The following is a 16,905-nucleotide window of genomic DNA, read 5'->3' as shown; positions in this document are numbered from 1 at the left end:
TTAAATTACTGAGTTTTTTGTAACTTTTTAGACTCTACATATAACTCACCATCTTTTACTATTTGGTTGGTTCATATTAGAGACAGGACTAAGTAATATGTAAGTCTTCAAATGTTTATAAATGTTATTTATACTCTAAAAGAATTAAAAAAGCCAGAAAGAAAAATAATACGTGTGGGGCCTGGCCCATGTTCCCATGGCACAGATTTTTTAAAATCTATTTTTAATTTTGCGCTTAGCAATACTAAATCAATAATTGCAATTGGATTGCTTTGACTTCATTTATTCATCACATTATATTGTAAATTTATACTCAACGGCTTCCGCTCTTACGAATATACAAGTTTTGATGGAGTGCCTACTAAATATCATATTTTTTTTTTTTTTTTGGAAAATCTAAAAATTGATTGCGATTTGTGATGTTTAAGTTCCTACAAGTCCTTCTTCCGCCGACGACCTTGCAATAGACTCGTCAAAAGTGATTTTTTTTTTCTTTTTTTAATGTAACAGGAGGCTCATCTGATGTTAAATGATACCACCGCCCGTGGACACTAGACACATTGCCAGGAGGCCTGCAAATGCGTTGCCGGCCTTTTAGAAATAGTAAGCTCTTTTCTTGAAGGGCCCTAAGTCGAATTGGTCCGGAAAAAGCCGGCGTAAAACACTCTCGGTAATCTTTTAAAATATTCAAATCATCATACAAAATTACTATGGCAAACATCGATAGAAGAAACCAGAAGGAGGGAGATTTGAATACAAATAAAGAGCGGATCGTATCTGAGCTGCAGCTATTATTACGAACAACTCCTCTGAACACACTCCATGGTAAATGCGGTAGATGCAGAGAGATCCCACATCTCTACGCAACACCAAGAGATCAAGCCGCTCGAAATGTGATTGGTCGTCAACGATTCGAATCGTTCTAGTATTCGAGTTATTTATGGAATCTATATAATGTATTTTATGATATGTAGCTACTGTAGTATGGTCCTGTAAAGTGTAAGTTAGTAACGGTTAAGATTTGCAATTTAACTGTTAGTCACCGCGTTAGAGTACTTGTGTTAATATTTGCTAAACGTCTTAGGTAAACGGTTAACCAGGTCATATATTTCTATATACTTATAAAATTAATAGTTTATAACCTTTACAACTTAGAGATATCCTTTATCAAAAGTTGCCTTTTTATATCAGAGGTCTATCACCTCGTACTCCCAAGACGTGGCTGATGAGTCTATTATTTAGAAGGTTATTTCCAGCATTACTGCTGAGGCCCCGATGTAACAACATTAACAATCGTTAAAAACAATAGAATTAATTATTTTATACTAAAATAAATTTATCGTACGTTTCAGTTAGAATAGACCAGTGCCGATAATTTTTGAAACCAAAAAAAATTACAGTAGGATGAAACCCATTAGAAAAGCAGGGGAATATGATCAAAATGAAAGGAAAAATAAATTACGGTCGATCTGAGGTCGGGAAGGGGTAGGGGGGGGGAGTTTTAAGGGTAAAAAACGGTTTATCTCGATTTCCGGCAAAACTAAAAGTCCTATCGAAGAAAGTTAAATGGCAAAGTTGTAGGCAATAAAAAGATCTACAACTTTTGTATTCACACATTTTTCACATAACCTCAAAATTTATGTGAAAAATTCAAAAAACCAACTTTTTGGTTTTTTATTTCTGTCTTTTACAAAAAATTATTTTTTTAAACGAAATTTGGTGAAAACTTACCTTATTATGTCCCAAATATACTGTAATTTATTTGATTAAAAATATTTATTTTTTCACCTTATTTTGAATTAATATCGAAAAAACACCCTAATTTTCAATCGAAAATTCTGACGTCAAAATTTAAGCTTTTTTCAAAAAGTTGATGTGCTTTCAGTGCGTTGAAATCTCTACTTTCCTATGGTAAAAAAATATATATATATTACCATAGTAAATCTTCTCGGAAAATGCAAAAAATCGTATGCAGTAACGCCCAGACCCGTCATCCCCTTCCCTACTTCTCTATGAATCTTCTTTAAATTATAATTAGATGCCTATTTATTACTATTTTAAGATAACTTATATATACCTGAGTGACCTAAAAAAAATTTTTAGCCTTTAGATGGGCTAAAATTTTCGTATTTCATAGAGAAGTAGGGAAGGGGATGACGGGTCTGGGCGTTACTGCATACGATTTTTTGCATTTTCTGAGAAGATTTACTATGGTAATATATATATATTTTTTTACTATAGGAAAGTAGAGATTTCAACGCACTGAAAGCACATCAACTTTTTGAAAAAAGCTGAAATTTTGACGTCAGAATTTTCGATTGAAAATTAGGGTGTTTTTTCGATATTCATTCAAAATAAGGTGAAAAAATAAATATTTTTAATCAAATAAATTACAGTATATTTGGGACATAATAAGGTAAGTTTTCACCAAATTTCGTTTAAAAAAATAAATTTTTGTAAAAGATAGAAATAAAAAACCAAAAAGTTGGTTTTTTGAATTTTTCACCTAAATTTTGAGGTTATGTGAAAAATCTGCAAATACAAAAGTTGTAGATCTTTTTATTGCCTACAACTTTGCCATTTAATTTTCTTCGATAGGACTTTTAGTTTTGCCGGAAATCGAGATAAACGGTTTTTTACCCTTAAAACTCCCCCCCCTTCCCCTTCCCGACCTCAGATCGACCGTAATTTATTTTTCCTTTCATTTTTATCATATTCCCCTCCTTTTCTAATGGGTTTCATCCTACTGTAATTTTTTTTACTTTTTATTTATTTTAAAGGCTATCTGCACTGGTCTAGAAGGTTTGGCAGGAAGTCTATTTACACGGTGAATTATTAATAATTTAATTTTGGCGGATAAATAAAAAATAAAAAATTATTTAATACCTAAAATGTCCCATCAAAAGTGTTTTTTTCTTTATTCTAGTAATGAACATTTGAGTAGAGGCTATAAGGTAAATTGCATGATTTCCTATAACTTATGATAACTTTTATCTCATGTGTTCCACGATAGGCAATTTTAATTGAATTTGAATTTTACTTTTTCCCGGCTCTTTGAGCCCTGAAAAAGACTTCAACGCAGTCATGTTCCGACTCAGATGTGTGAGAGATAAAATGTATTTAATTAAAACTCATGACTTGACTGTAACATGATAACTACTTACAATTAGTATCTTAGAGTACGCTTAGATCTTTCAAACTATGAAATGGTTTTAAGAGAAAGGTTGCAAACGAATAAAACTAATTCTCTTGTCGCCGTATAGGTATAATAACCTCGAATAAAGTCGCGGGCATAATAGTGCTGCGTCTGTGCTCCTGTGCTTATGCGCATGATCTGACCACAAGACCGTGAACGCTGTGTCCTATCCAAGCCTTTTTCTTTTGCATAACAATTACATGTTGCATCATGTTGTACAACTTAGCAACATTTAACGTGGCCGTGCAGGTATTTCTCGGGAAGTTGTGGGCAGTACCGGAACAAACTGGGATCTGAAGTCACAAGTTTGTTACGACTGGGGTCGAATAAATCTAGTCCAATTTAACCACAAAAAGACACAAGTGTGCGCGTTTTCTGCTAAGAAACACCATTTGACGCTTCTCGTCTCTTCCAACACAGTGTCTTAAAGCCACAGCCAGCATATGAATACTCGGCGTTAACATGTCGAACGACGTTCAGTTTTGCGGTCCTTTGGAAGAAATATACTATTAGCTTCCACGAAACTTGGTGTGGTCAGCTAGGCGAGGCCCTATTTTACCCCAGGTCATTGCAACTGTATAAACCCCACGGGAGAGCTCTCCAGTACCAACTCCTTCAACTTGACCGTATTCAATGAAGAGCGGCTCGGATCATTGATCCCTTGGCGTTGCGTAGAGATGTTGGGTCTATCTGCATCTTCTATCGCATTAACCATATAGAGTGTTCAGAGGAGTTGTTCGGATTAATACTTCCAGCTGAGTTTTATCGGACGTCGAGGTAGACTATGAAATTCCACCCATATCACCTCTACGTCCGTCGTTAACTAAGCGTTTTTTAAAGCATTTTTTTGTCGCACACCACCGCTATAAAACTAAAAAAAAACGAACTAATTCCACTTAAGTTCCTTCAAGAAAAGAGCGTACCAATTCCGGTAATCCACGTGAGCCCTCTGGTATCGAGAATGTTCATGGGCGGCGATATCACTTAACATCAGGTGAGGCTACTGCCCGTTTGCGCTCTTTTTCTATTAAAAACAAGTGTTCAGTGGAAATTTTAAAAGTTTCGAATGATTTTATAAATAATGAATGGCAAAGGTATCACAACGATTAGATATTTACGCTTCAATAAAAATAAATATGTATTCGTCCCGAACACCTGGTTGAAATCTGACACTTTAGAATAATTTATTCTTATTAATGGAGTAATTAGTTTTTATCACCATGTTTTTTACCGTTCGCTGTCATAATTTTAATTTTTAATATTGTTATCTGATATCTTGAAGAGAGCCGACCGCGATTTAGTTTTTATTAATGATATTTAAATGACATTTGAATAGATTAAATGTCTACAAATTATGGATATTTATTTAATATTCCTTTTATTTAGATATGGATGGGAAAATGTTTCAACGTATAGATTTTCGGTTTTAATTAACTTTTTGTAATATTAATTCATAATTAGTATGTATTATACAACTGTATCAGATATCAATAAATGTTAAGATGATAAAAATTTACGTATTATAATGTACTGCAATTTGAGTTCGCAGTTTTCAAGTGAAATTTTTCATAGGTACAAAAACTGCCTAAAAATAATAAAACGAAGCAAAACGTGTTCGCTAGTGTACAATGAGTACGTGCTCGAAGAAATGCATTAACAGCTCCTAAAATGTTTGTTCATTTGTACGCGGGTAAAAACTTCAATGAGTCATTCAGTCGGTTTAAGCAGGTTTACTATATAATTAAGGTAATTTCAATAATAATCAACTAATATTAGATATCAGGTTTTACTGACCCCTTTAACTTTCTAAGAAATTACTGAGAATTGGTAGGTAATACAAATTAATTAGACAAATGTTTCTATGTAAAAAGGGCTCCGCTTTCATAAATTGACTCATTGAGCCGTAAGTTTAATTATAACTTGTTTATTTGAATATAGATATTTATTATTACTATTTATGGAGGCGATTCTGAAAATAAAATCTTCCGAAAAACTTTAGCCCTATTTGATTTCTTAAGAACAAATGATATTATATAAATTCTTTGATGTTATCAAACACTTGTAACAATCCTTATCATAAATACGTGACATCTCCGATTATAGAATTAAAATACGGAATGTGAATTTGCATAAGCTTTTATGTGAAAATTGACGATTTCTGTCAATTAATTGAATTCCATATTGAAATATTATTGCAGTTTGCTCCACCATTCAAATGACAATATTAAAATATGTAAGATGTTAATTGTTTTCATATATGTAAAGAAATCATTATATTTCTTTAAGATTGTTAATTATTTGTCATATGTCAATCTGTGGAAGTGAAGTGTAGTTTGTTAATCTGTGGAAAAATATGCTGATATTGTTTCTATAATTATTTCAGAAACACATTGGAGTTTTATTCATGATATATTATAAATTAGTATAAAGCATGTCCCTAAATCAGCGTTTAATAAAAAGCAATTATAAATAGTATAGTTTCTAATATACCATATAGCGTCATCGCATTATACAATTATAAAAACATTATTATTAATGAACTAATAGAATTTATTGTTTTCATTTATATCGAATCCCAGCTACTATGAATGTTTGACTGATTTTACACGTTAATCTCAGGAGTGGTTTGAAAATTTCCTGTATTATCGAAGAAGGCTTTAGTGTTTTAGACTGATGCGGTATATAATAGTTTTTATGAATAAGCCAGTTATAATGATATTATGTTTGGGTGTCTGTAAGTGGAGTTGTTACACGGAAGTTCGCCACATGACACATGACCTATCCCACATGCATCTACATCGCATGACTCAATGTTCGAAGAAAATACTCACTTGACTGAATGTGGTAAATCAATATTTTTTCACTACACACCGCATAATCCTTCCACAAACCTAAATTCACAAGACGGACAAGGACAAAATAAAACAGTTATATAAGAGATAGTACAAATAATGCTAATATAGTGCCAAATTTTCAATTGCAATACAAAATATGGTTAAAGATGAATACAGTACGATACATCCGAGACTGTACGGCGGCAGAATCTCGCTAACTTGTACACTCACTCGACCGGTTTTAGATTATGAAAATTAACTACACTTACCTTTGTATACTGCGGAAACGAGCTCTGCCGATCATCGCAAAATCGAGGTTATTTTCGAAATTGTAGGTCATCACTTACACTTTAAAGTAAATCATATAATCATTGAAATAATAAATACGTATTTTCGCGTCTAAATCACCTTTTTTTTAAATCTGAAAGTGGAAGGTGGAAATGCCTTTTAGACCATTAAGAAATAAATATTTGCAAACTAAATATATTTTAAATACTGAAGTTTTCAATAATTCCCGTACTTGCTTAATGCCGTAACTACTACCTAACTAACCTACTGTTAGCTAAATATAGATTTTTGCGAAGGTTTCATGAGAATGCAGATAGGTCCAGAAAAGGAGCCATTTTCTGCTATCTATATCTTCGCTTCTTATTTAAACTAATTTTTTTCAGTTTTTGTACGTTCCGAGTCGCGCAACATATCTAAAAGCTAATATACCTTCTTTTCTATTAATTACGAATTAAAAAAACGTCAATCAACATTGACCGGTTAACGGAATGAATGAAAACCGTTTAAAGCCAGTTTGACTTAGGCCACAATGGACAATAAACGTTCCGAAGTCTTGGCTGAATTTCATTTCGTAAAACTGAAAATAGTATGCAAATTATTGAACTAAAGTCTGCCAAAATATAATTCTCGAATGTAAGAAGCTATGTCAGATCAAAGGAGTTAGGTATTAGGTGGAAATTTATTCGTGTAAAAATGTATGACTGCAAATAGAATATATGAAAATGAATCCCTAATTTTTAGATTTCAGAATTCACTTTTTATTTTTAAGCTTTTTGACAAGGTTGTTGCGGAATAAAACGTATAAAAAATTTGTTGTTCTATCTCTATTAAAAAATAAATTAAGTGCGTTGTTTTAATTATAATAAAACTTTTTTAACACTTAAACTGTGAGCAACGCTTATCTATTATTATATACATATATTATTATACATATATACCTCACCTTCGTCACTCTAGGGATGAAAACTGGCTTGGTAGAGGATTATGTTTTATGAAATGTATTATAAGTAATATTATAAATAAGTATTTTACAATATTAAAATATTTCGAATTACTTTCAAAGGCAAAATTACGAAAATTTTGTAATGTACGTAATTTCGGCTACTTCACTCTATGGTCTAAGAATGGTCTAAAACACGTAATATGGGAACGTAACAAAAAGTTTGAATAACGCGAAATAAAGATCGGTGCGATTCGGGCAAACATTGTATTTGATCTTCCATTTTTGAATTCGACTATTCTACGACTAATTTAATCTCTTTCTAAATCTAAGCAGACAAAATCGCGGGTTATTAGCTTACCTATAAGTAAAAGTTGTAAGCTGAGCGTGCGCAAAGTTAATTGGAGTGGTGAAAGGCGCGTATAATTCAATTATCCGACCCCTTCCACTCCCTTGGGTTTTATTTACTTAATATTGAAAAACTCGATGAGACGAAAATTTATCAAATTTCAAGTTTTGACTTTTTTTTTGTCTCTACGTGGAGCGATTGACACGAGAACAAATAGATTATCACAAATAAATATTATATTTAATAGCTAAAGCATAAGTGATTTTTTTTTATATAAAAGCATATGTTCACATGATTATTATAATTTTTTAATTTAAGTTATTTTTTATATGTGGGCGAAAAAATAAGTTCCTTTTTTATTTTTTTAACAAACAATTTTAATACAATAAAATTTGGCCGCCATCACCAAATACTAATATACAGCGGCACTTACACAGTGGTGTAGGCAAAAAATCAGTTTCCTTAGCAAAGTAGTATTTATTGCCTTCTTAGATACAGGGTTCAATACACAGTTTGTAATGAACAATGGCTACCCGGTAATGAGCACCTGCCTATTAAAGTTAATTAGTAGTAAACTATCTCCTAATGACTTTTATTATCTAGTCAACACCTGCACGCTTGTTAAGATTTTACCCATTTAGTTGCGTTCTGTCAAATTTATGACTAAGTTTTGAGTTCATAACTATTGGAACTTGAACATAATATTGGTTGTTAAACGAAATAGTAAGAGAAATATATTACTCACTACGCTTCGTAGTAAGATTTATATAACACATAATTTCACATATTATGCTTACAATTTTCACTATTAAGATGAAGTAAATCTTTCGAAAGAAATCTTAAAGTTATTGTGATTAAACAAATACAAAATAATCTATAATCAATACAGTACGAATTAGGATGACTGATTGGCAGTTGACTACTAAATGACATTACGTAACTAACGAAACGGTTTGCGAATTTTTCAGTAAACAATAGTACGTACCTATGTTTTAAATTCATTAAATAGTTCATAAAAGAGTGTATCTTACATTGAATTTAGTGCATGAGTTAAATCCTGACATTACGGATGTTAGAAAGGCATGGTTCAACCTGTGTTTACAAGAGTTTCCTCCCGCCAAAATACATACAAGTTACGCAGAATTTGAGCAATAAGACAAAGCCAATATCGTATTCAACACATTGTTTCAATCTTGGCGTCGAATAGTCTGCCACATACATGTTTAATACACGAATGTATGGAATGCTATTTAACGCTGTATGTGTTTACCTTGGCAAGGCATCGTGCAATCAACGTGCCATTTTTATTATCATTATCATCATCAGTACTTTATTTGGGATGCTCTTTTGTTTCAATTTTATTTATCGGCTGCGGTATCCGATCGTATATATCTTTGATGTATACGTTTAAAGATACATTATAAGTTGGTCTTACTTATTATAAATAGAAGATATGTTCAATATATAACAGGCTATACAAATTCCCCCTAAACACTATGGTATTAAATTAAAGTAAAGTGGTGTTTATGGATTTGAGGACGCCGAAATATTTTCTCTAATTTATTAAATATTACCAAGACTCTGTAAGAAACAGCGCTGTCTCTCTATGTGCAATATATGTTCTAACACAAATACTGCTAATAATTTTCCTATTATCCCATACAAGAAGTTCCTTACCGCAATTACACAAAAACTAGTTACTTTAAGGGGGTTAATGGTCATTATAGACTATTATTAAGGGAAAAAGTGGTTCAATATGGAGAGGCCCTTATAGCGCTCGTTGCCAAGAAGTCTGCCGCGGCGTATACGCACTGTCACACACACATAGACAATGTGTACTGTATGCATGTAATCAATGGTAATTTTGTCCCTAACTCGAATTCTGTGCACGTTCGATGTGAATGCTCGTTTAGACTTAAGTGTTACTTTAACTATATATATACATATTTAAAGAACGGTATTGCATATACCTTTCATATTATATAGAAAATGTCATTATTTATTTATACTCTGTTGCCCACAGCAAGATTAAAAATTATTCTTGATTATTAAAAATAATGGAAAAATAATTTCCTTTATTCAAATTCATATAAATAGAAAGTTTCGCAACAAGATTCTTTCACGTTTTAATGTGAAAGATGTGTCTCAGTTATTATATATATGCACTCTATCAAACTAAAAACATACTTAATTTAAATTTACCAGCTTCGTGAGGACTCTATCAGTAATACTAACACAACGAAAGAATTTTTCATACATGTACTGTGATCAAACGTATTTCCACCCTTCCAATTTTTTTAAACTGAAAAATCGTTTGCGTATTTATATACGCTCTCATCAAACGATATATCTCTGAAGCTTCTGTATTTTGCTGACAGTACTGCCACTACGCAAGTTTAATCGTTAGTAATCATCCCACGGCTATCTGTCAAGTGAAGCGATCTGCCCTTGCGATTTATCTGTAATATTAAATATCCATGCACTGACCTGAATACGTCATCTACGATTACAATCTGAGATTATACACGCCATTTAAATTAAAATAATGGCGCTCTTTGACTATAAATACATCTGCACTCCTGCTTTGAGTTAGTCGTTTACAGCTGAAAATCGAATACAAGGAAAAATAGCACATATATAGGTAGTTGAATTCGAATCTTGCTGAACACCTAAATACATTTCTAGGAAATATACTTGCTTATAATGATAAATAATAGACGCAGAAATGAGTATAGAAAAGGGTGCATGTACTTATGTACGCGCGTAAGAAGTTATACTTCTTTGGCTTTCTTTATTTTTTTTAAATATTAAATAATTAATAATAAATATTTAAGGTCAATAATTTAAAAATATTTAATATTTAGTATATTATTCAATTATTAATTAACATTAATAATATTTATTATTTTATTATATTATTCATTCAATATAATAACTAGGTATGTTTCATAACCTTTTAACTAAGTAACAATAGGTCTTTGTGAAAAAGCATTGCTAAATTTCTTTGAAAAAATAATTAAAACTCCTTTATTTGTTTAAAAGGTACTACAAAGGTCATTATGGTCATTCAAAATTCTTGGCATAGCTGCTAACTTCACGCATATTCTATTTCTTTTTACTTGTAGATTGTCTTATTCCCATCTCAACTTCATACTGATAATTTTGTGTCACGGTGCGCGCGCATCGTAAAATTTCACTCTCATCAATTTTTCATAACGCGCCTAAAGAAGTATAACTTCAAAAATTATTTGTACTAATTATAACACAGTACGAAAGTATATTTGATAAACTCACCGCTCTTCAGCTGAAAGTAGCCAAGATTTGTAAAACTTCGACAGTAATTCACAGTCTAGTTAATTTTATCGTGAATAGTGCAATAAATATCTGCACTGAATATTTTTAGCGTGAATCGTATTTCGTATCGTACCCTCGAGACGGTCCTATATCGGCCCATATATCGGTTCACCCTAATTTGACTCCTCGCATTATTTATTTATATTTAAAGATTTGTCCACGTCTGTAAAAGTTTTGGATTTCAATTCAATATACAAATAAATTGCTAATAGATATCTATGGTATATATCACTCACTCATTAAATGACTGAGTCAAGGAATCAAACACCAATAAAATAAAATTTAGCTTTTTGATATAACTTTAAATCTTTGCTAAATTTATTAAGCGACCATTACTTAATGTACCATCTTTGTGCGAGTATGTTCTAGATTCATTTAATAATCGCGTTCTAAAAATATCTTTTGTGTAAGCATTTAGAACAATTTAACTTTAGTTACTGGCAACACCAAGTAGAACGATAAAAATGTCACTCAAATTAAGTGCAAGTTATAAACATAAACAATACAATTGCCGCTATTTGATTAACATTGTACTTCACCGAGATGGCGGCTCAATTTGTTCTGGTATGCATTTCGAAACATACAGACAAGACAAATGAACAAGCGAGAAAGTTTAATGGATGAATTTGCAATGGGGCCACACTGTCTTTAACAATCACTAAATACACTGAAATATTTGTGCGTTTTGACATGATGACGGCAAAATTATTTTCAATTTAGATAAGGAGTTAATATTAATTATAAACAGCTCTGTAATACTGGACTTTTTGTTAATAATTTGGAAATAAATATAGCATATGTTAAAGATAATATAGCTCTAATAGAAATCGGAGATAAACTCCCGGAGTTTTGGAGTGTATACGTTACAGAAATAGAAATCTTTCCTCTTGATAAGGTAAAGAAAAGGCATTTAGTATTAGGATGAAGTCCTGTAGCTTCGAATAGGATATGGATGGACTCTTTGATTGAACTTCTCAACGATTTTCGGGTCTAAATCATGTGGTGGTGTTTTTGTTGACATTACGAGCAATTTTTATTGTAGGGGAATGGTTTGTCTAAACTGTGAACTTAAAGTGTAATTCTAGTAATAACAACGTAATTTTCAATGTACTGTTGTATTTTTTCTTATGTATAAAGCGGTTAACCTCCAATTGTACACTGGGCGACATAGTATATGTAATGATTTATTTAAAAATGTTTTTTTTATGGCAAGGTGAATACTATCTTCTAGTATTCTATCAATTCTAAATAATTATTAAAAAATATGTTTTATTATTTAATTTTATTTTTAATAAATGTTACATCTATCTGAACAATGAACATCTTTCTGTCCTGCGGCGTTGGCATTTCCTCGTCGGGTGACATTAAAAGTACGAATTCAAAATAGAAAAACAAAAGACTATCGTCTTGTGTAAATGTCAAACTTCAAAGTCTTAATTCAGGTTTCGGAAAACCTTACACCAATTTACTCTTTCGAAGAATTTCGCACTTGTGTCCGACTGTCAATTACAGCCATTATCACACATATCCATAGACTATATTTTAGAAAATGTTACCAAACATCCAATACTAGCAAATATTGAATAAAATAGCTAAAATGGCGTTTAATCTGAGCTGCCACGTATACTGCGGTCAGGAGGAGCCTCAACCTCGAACGAACGGTGACCCGCGCTGTCTCGAGGCCCTTCCATAAACAAATGCACCTATATTTAAACCATATGTTCATTCAGACACTTCTCTTATAATTGTATGCACTTGAGATCAAAGCGAAACCACATTTTTCACTGCTGCGTCTGTTGCCAATATTAATTTCCTTTGGAATAATACACGAAATAAAATGACGCTAGGTCATTATATCTGCCAAATAGCGGCGACATTGAAGCCTACAGGAAGTGAACGTTACTGAAATATAACACACCTTGGCAAGAGATTAATGACCGTTGATTAATTATTTAGTTGCCCTTTCTACAAATATCATGGTAGATAAAAAATACGTCAAGAAATATTGACTGTGTTTCATTATTGTCTATATTTTTTGTAGCATTATAAAACTGTCAAAGTTCGGCGCCGTTTGAGTCATGTGTGTAAAAAATAAATTGCGCATTACTTTAATTAATAGCTACACGAGATCCGATCTCTAACGTAACACTCATAAATTAATCCGCGGATATTACGTATATTCTACATTGCGTATGGAATATCACATTTCTCACATGCAAGAAAATTTTATATACTTTAAGTGTAAATAAGAGAAATAGTAAAACCTTTTTCCTGTAAAATAGCACAAAGAGGCGTCATAGCTGCAGAAAAAGATACTGCCCTAGAATCAAGTTCGTGAGTCACCATTACTGTACTTTTCAGAGCGCGGACTGATAAAAATTTCGCGAGTTTTATAGTTGCCGTCTGGGTCAAGAATTTTCTTCACTGTCAATGAAGTTGCTTATACTAATGCGTGAATGAGATAAAGTACGTGTCTGTCAACGAACGTTTGGAGTGTTGCCAACCTTAAAATCTCTGAGAACATTCAGGGATCATTTGCTAATAAATAAGAATTTAATTTCACTGCCCAGACGGCGTTGACAATTTTACATCGCTGCCAGACTGTTTAATGTAAGTGGAAAAAAAACGAGTAATATCATACACTTACCACCATTTAAATTTACGTTGCTCGCATTAATTTATGGTTGTAATATTTTTGTCTTTGAAATCGATTGGCCTGTGGATTTTACATTTAAAATATACACACAGTCCACAATATAGACTTATATTGTCTTCGTGTACACCCAAGCGTTTAGTGCGGAATTTGTTAGATTTCACATTTTTTAACATATATTGGAACAATTTATATTATTCTGTTTGACAACCATCCATAAAATCATTACGAAGGTATTGCGCATTGCGAACAATTGTATTTTTTTTTAATCAAATTAAATAGGTTTTTATCTTCTCATTAGATCAACGGTGAACTTATTATAAATAAACTTCTTTATTAACTGCCATTCCTTAGATTACACTTAATAAAGAAGTACTCAATAGGTATATTAAGGCACTCTGTATAAAGAAACTTATGTTTAAATATTTAAAATTCTATTTACAGATTTACCACAGAAAATCGTTAAATTTATTAGCTATTTATAAATGTTACATAACGAACTTGAATAATTTAGACAAAATGATGACGTAGAAGTCGACGACCTTATTTTTTTGGGAATGAAAAACAGAATCGCTACTCGTGGCATTATTACATAAGAAATTAAATAATTCATTAGCATATAATATCCTCACGTACCAAGGTCCACGGTGATCATTTAGGTCAGTGACATTAAACTGGTTTCTACGTCATAACGTAATAAAACGTTAGACGTACACGTAAATGATAAGTGACTATAAGACGTTTGAACTAAGCTCATAATGATTGTTGACCGCTATAAATGCGGTGACTCAGTTTGTAAAGTATCGATTGAAAATAATGAAGTTTTAAAAAAAAAAATTGTATCGAAATAAAGATAGAGAATATTAAATACGGCTGCGATCAATTTTGTGAAGAAATTAACGTCAAATGCGTTTAATGAAATCGTGCTGGAATATCCGTGACGCGTTTAGTAAGTATAATGCTAGTGAGTGAATGTCACATTAGCTAGAAAAATACAGTTATTAGGAAAGATTCTTTATAAACTTCTGAACTAGTCAAGAAGATTTAACCGGTTAATTAGTACCGGAGACCCCAGAGCTGGTGCTTTCCCCGATCAATGAACAAGTATCGCAATACAGCGAGGAAATGCTGCCAGCGTTAAAATTACACTGCCACGGGGACCAATTTTTTTACATTTGGTTTAATTCTCTATTTATTATTTTTTAATTATTATTATGATTACTATGTAGGTTAAGTAAATTGTAAATACTGTATTTTTGTGTGTTTTCGGATTAAATATAAATTTCATAATTTTTTTATTGGTTCAAAAAAAGGGGAGAATGTGATCTTATATTTAATTATAATAAATAGATATTAACACTTATATATTACAAATTTTCCTTTAAAACATTTAACACCTTCCTCATGACGCTTAGTTTTGTAGCAGCAAAAATAGCCATTCGGAAAAGCTCAAATAAGAGTGAATCATAAATAATTAGCTTTTTTATAACATAAGCCATACTTAGCATAATATTTACAATTTGTGGTATCAGGATGACAATTGTTAAATAAATATGTGACGTATTGAATTACATAAGCAATGATGAATTGAAATAAACACATAATATATACATACAATTAAACAATAACCACATTGGTGCGGCATTATTACGTACTTTTAATAAAATCAGTGGCGCTCCAACCATTTTAGCTCTGGGCCTCAGATTTCTATCTCTGTTTCATTTCATCATTTATGAATTTAATAGGAAAGTAGGTGATCAGTCTCCTGTACCCCACACCGTCGACTTTTTGGGTCTAAGGCAAGCCGCTTTCCTCACCAATCGAGCGAATGTTAAATGTGCACATAGACTGAAAGTACATTAGTGTACAGCCGGGGATGGAACCCACGATCTCAGAGATGACAGTCGCACGCTGAAGCCACAAGGCCAACACTACTTACAATTACGTACGTTTAAGTCAATATAAAACAGCGCTCATTTGTTTTGTGTCATGAGTGTAAAATGCTGAAAACTTCCAAGTTACAAGTGACGTTGACGTTTCAATTATGTATATATTATGTAGGTACTATTTACCTTATAGGAAAAACAAAATTTCATATGCATGGTTTCGTGTATATCAAAATAGGTAAAGCATATCCTTGCCTGTTACGTAGTAAAATAAATAATTATATTGAATTAACTCATTCATTTTACTTGTAGGAAAATGTTATAATTATTGTTACGTAACAACGTAATTGGTACTCGATTAGTCATAAAGTATTAATATTGGAAAGGAAGGAAAGGAGTATTTTTACGCAGAATAATTGAAGTATCATTGTACATACAAATAATAAGGATATATTTGCATACTTAATGGGTTTTTTTTAGTTTGTCTTTTTTAAAATATTAAAATCAGAGTTTTAAACAGGCAACACAACAGTTTTAGTGTCTACGGTCCGGTAGATACAGATAAAACTTTAGTCAAAGTCAAAGTCAGAAATCATTTATTCAACGTACACTTATGAACGTCAAAAAAGAAATAATACATTAAATGCTTCTAATTTTACATTTACTGTCAGTTCTCAAATCAAGGACGTAAAACGGAAAAGAAGAACTGGCAATAAACTCTCCGCCACTCTTTTTTCTATTGTGCAATTATATTTTGAATTAGCTTATATACGTTCTCATCGGGAAAACACTTTTCTGACTCAATTGTCAATCATTTGGTACTTACTAAAATAGGTTTTTTAAGATTTTGTCAGTTTTTGCCGCGCACCACCGCTATGTGGAACCAGCTGCCTATTGAAGTATTTGCGAACCAATTCGACTTAGGGTCCTTCAAGAAAAGTGCGTACCAACTATTAAAAGGCCGACAACGCACTTGCGAGCCCTCTGGCAATGTGAGTGTCGGTCTCACTTAACATCAGGTGAGCCTCCTGCCCGTTTGTAAAAAAAAAGATTTAATTTTTATTAATTTTACTATACACAACAGCGTTACCACTAATTTAAAAATAACTTAGTTTAACATTCTAACTCAATTCTACGCAATCTAACCGTAACTAAAATGTATATATAAATTAAATTAAATATTTGATATGGTAATTCAAATCCACGAACGAACTCTCGTTTTCATAATTTCAAGTGTCGTCACTCGCTAAAGACTCTATTATTATACTGAATTAAATTTATCTTGTTATCCAACCACCTGTGCAGTTCAACGCCACTAGACCAGTCTGTCTGGTTATTTTAACCGTCCAACATAAATTTATGCCAATTTATCATACGATTTTAAACCTTAATAATATTAGCAGCA

The 16,905-nt window shown here is 32.0% G+C and overlaps 2 protein-coding genes across 2 annotated transcripts in view; one reads left to right on the top strand and one right to left on the bottom strand.

The window, feature by feature from the left end:
• LOC125048507 (peroxisomal leader peptide-processing protease) overlaps positions 1–13,359 on the bottom strand; it is a 63,627-nt gene extending 50,268 nt beyond the window's left edge. The window contains exon 1 of the mRNA XM_047647223.1: positions 13,226–13,359. The gene's annotated coding sequence lies outside the window, so the exon portion shown is untranslated. The remainder of the gene's footprint in view (positions 1–13,225) is intronic.
• Positions 1–16,905, top strand: part of LOC125048628 (CHH-like protein) — a 28,188-nt gene that overhangs the window by 1,019 nt on the left and 10,264 nt on the right. The window lies entirely within an intron of this gene.

This window comes from Pieris napi, chromosome 1 (genome assembly GCF_905475465.1).
Source record: "Pieris napi chromosome 1, ilPieNapi1.2, whole genome shotgun sequence".
In the NCBI taxonomy this organism is placed as follows: Eukaryota; Metazoa; Arthropoda; class Insecta; order Lepidoptera; family Pieridae; genus Pieris; species Pieris napi.
This window is presented reverse-complemented; position numbering and strand designations above follow the sequence as displayed.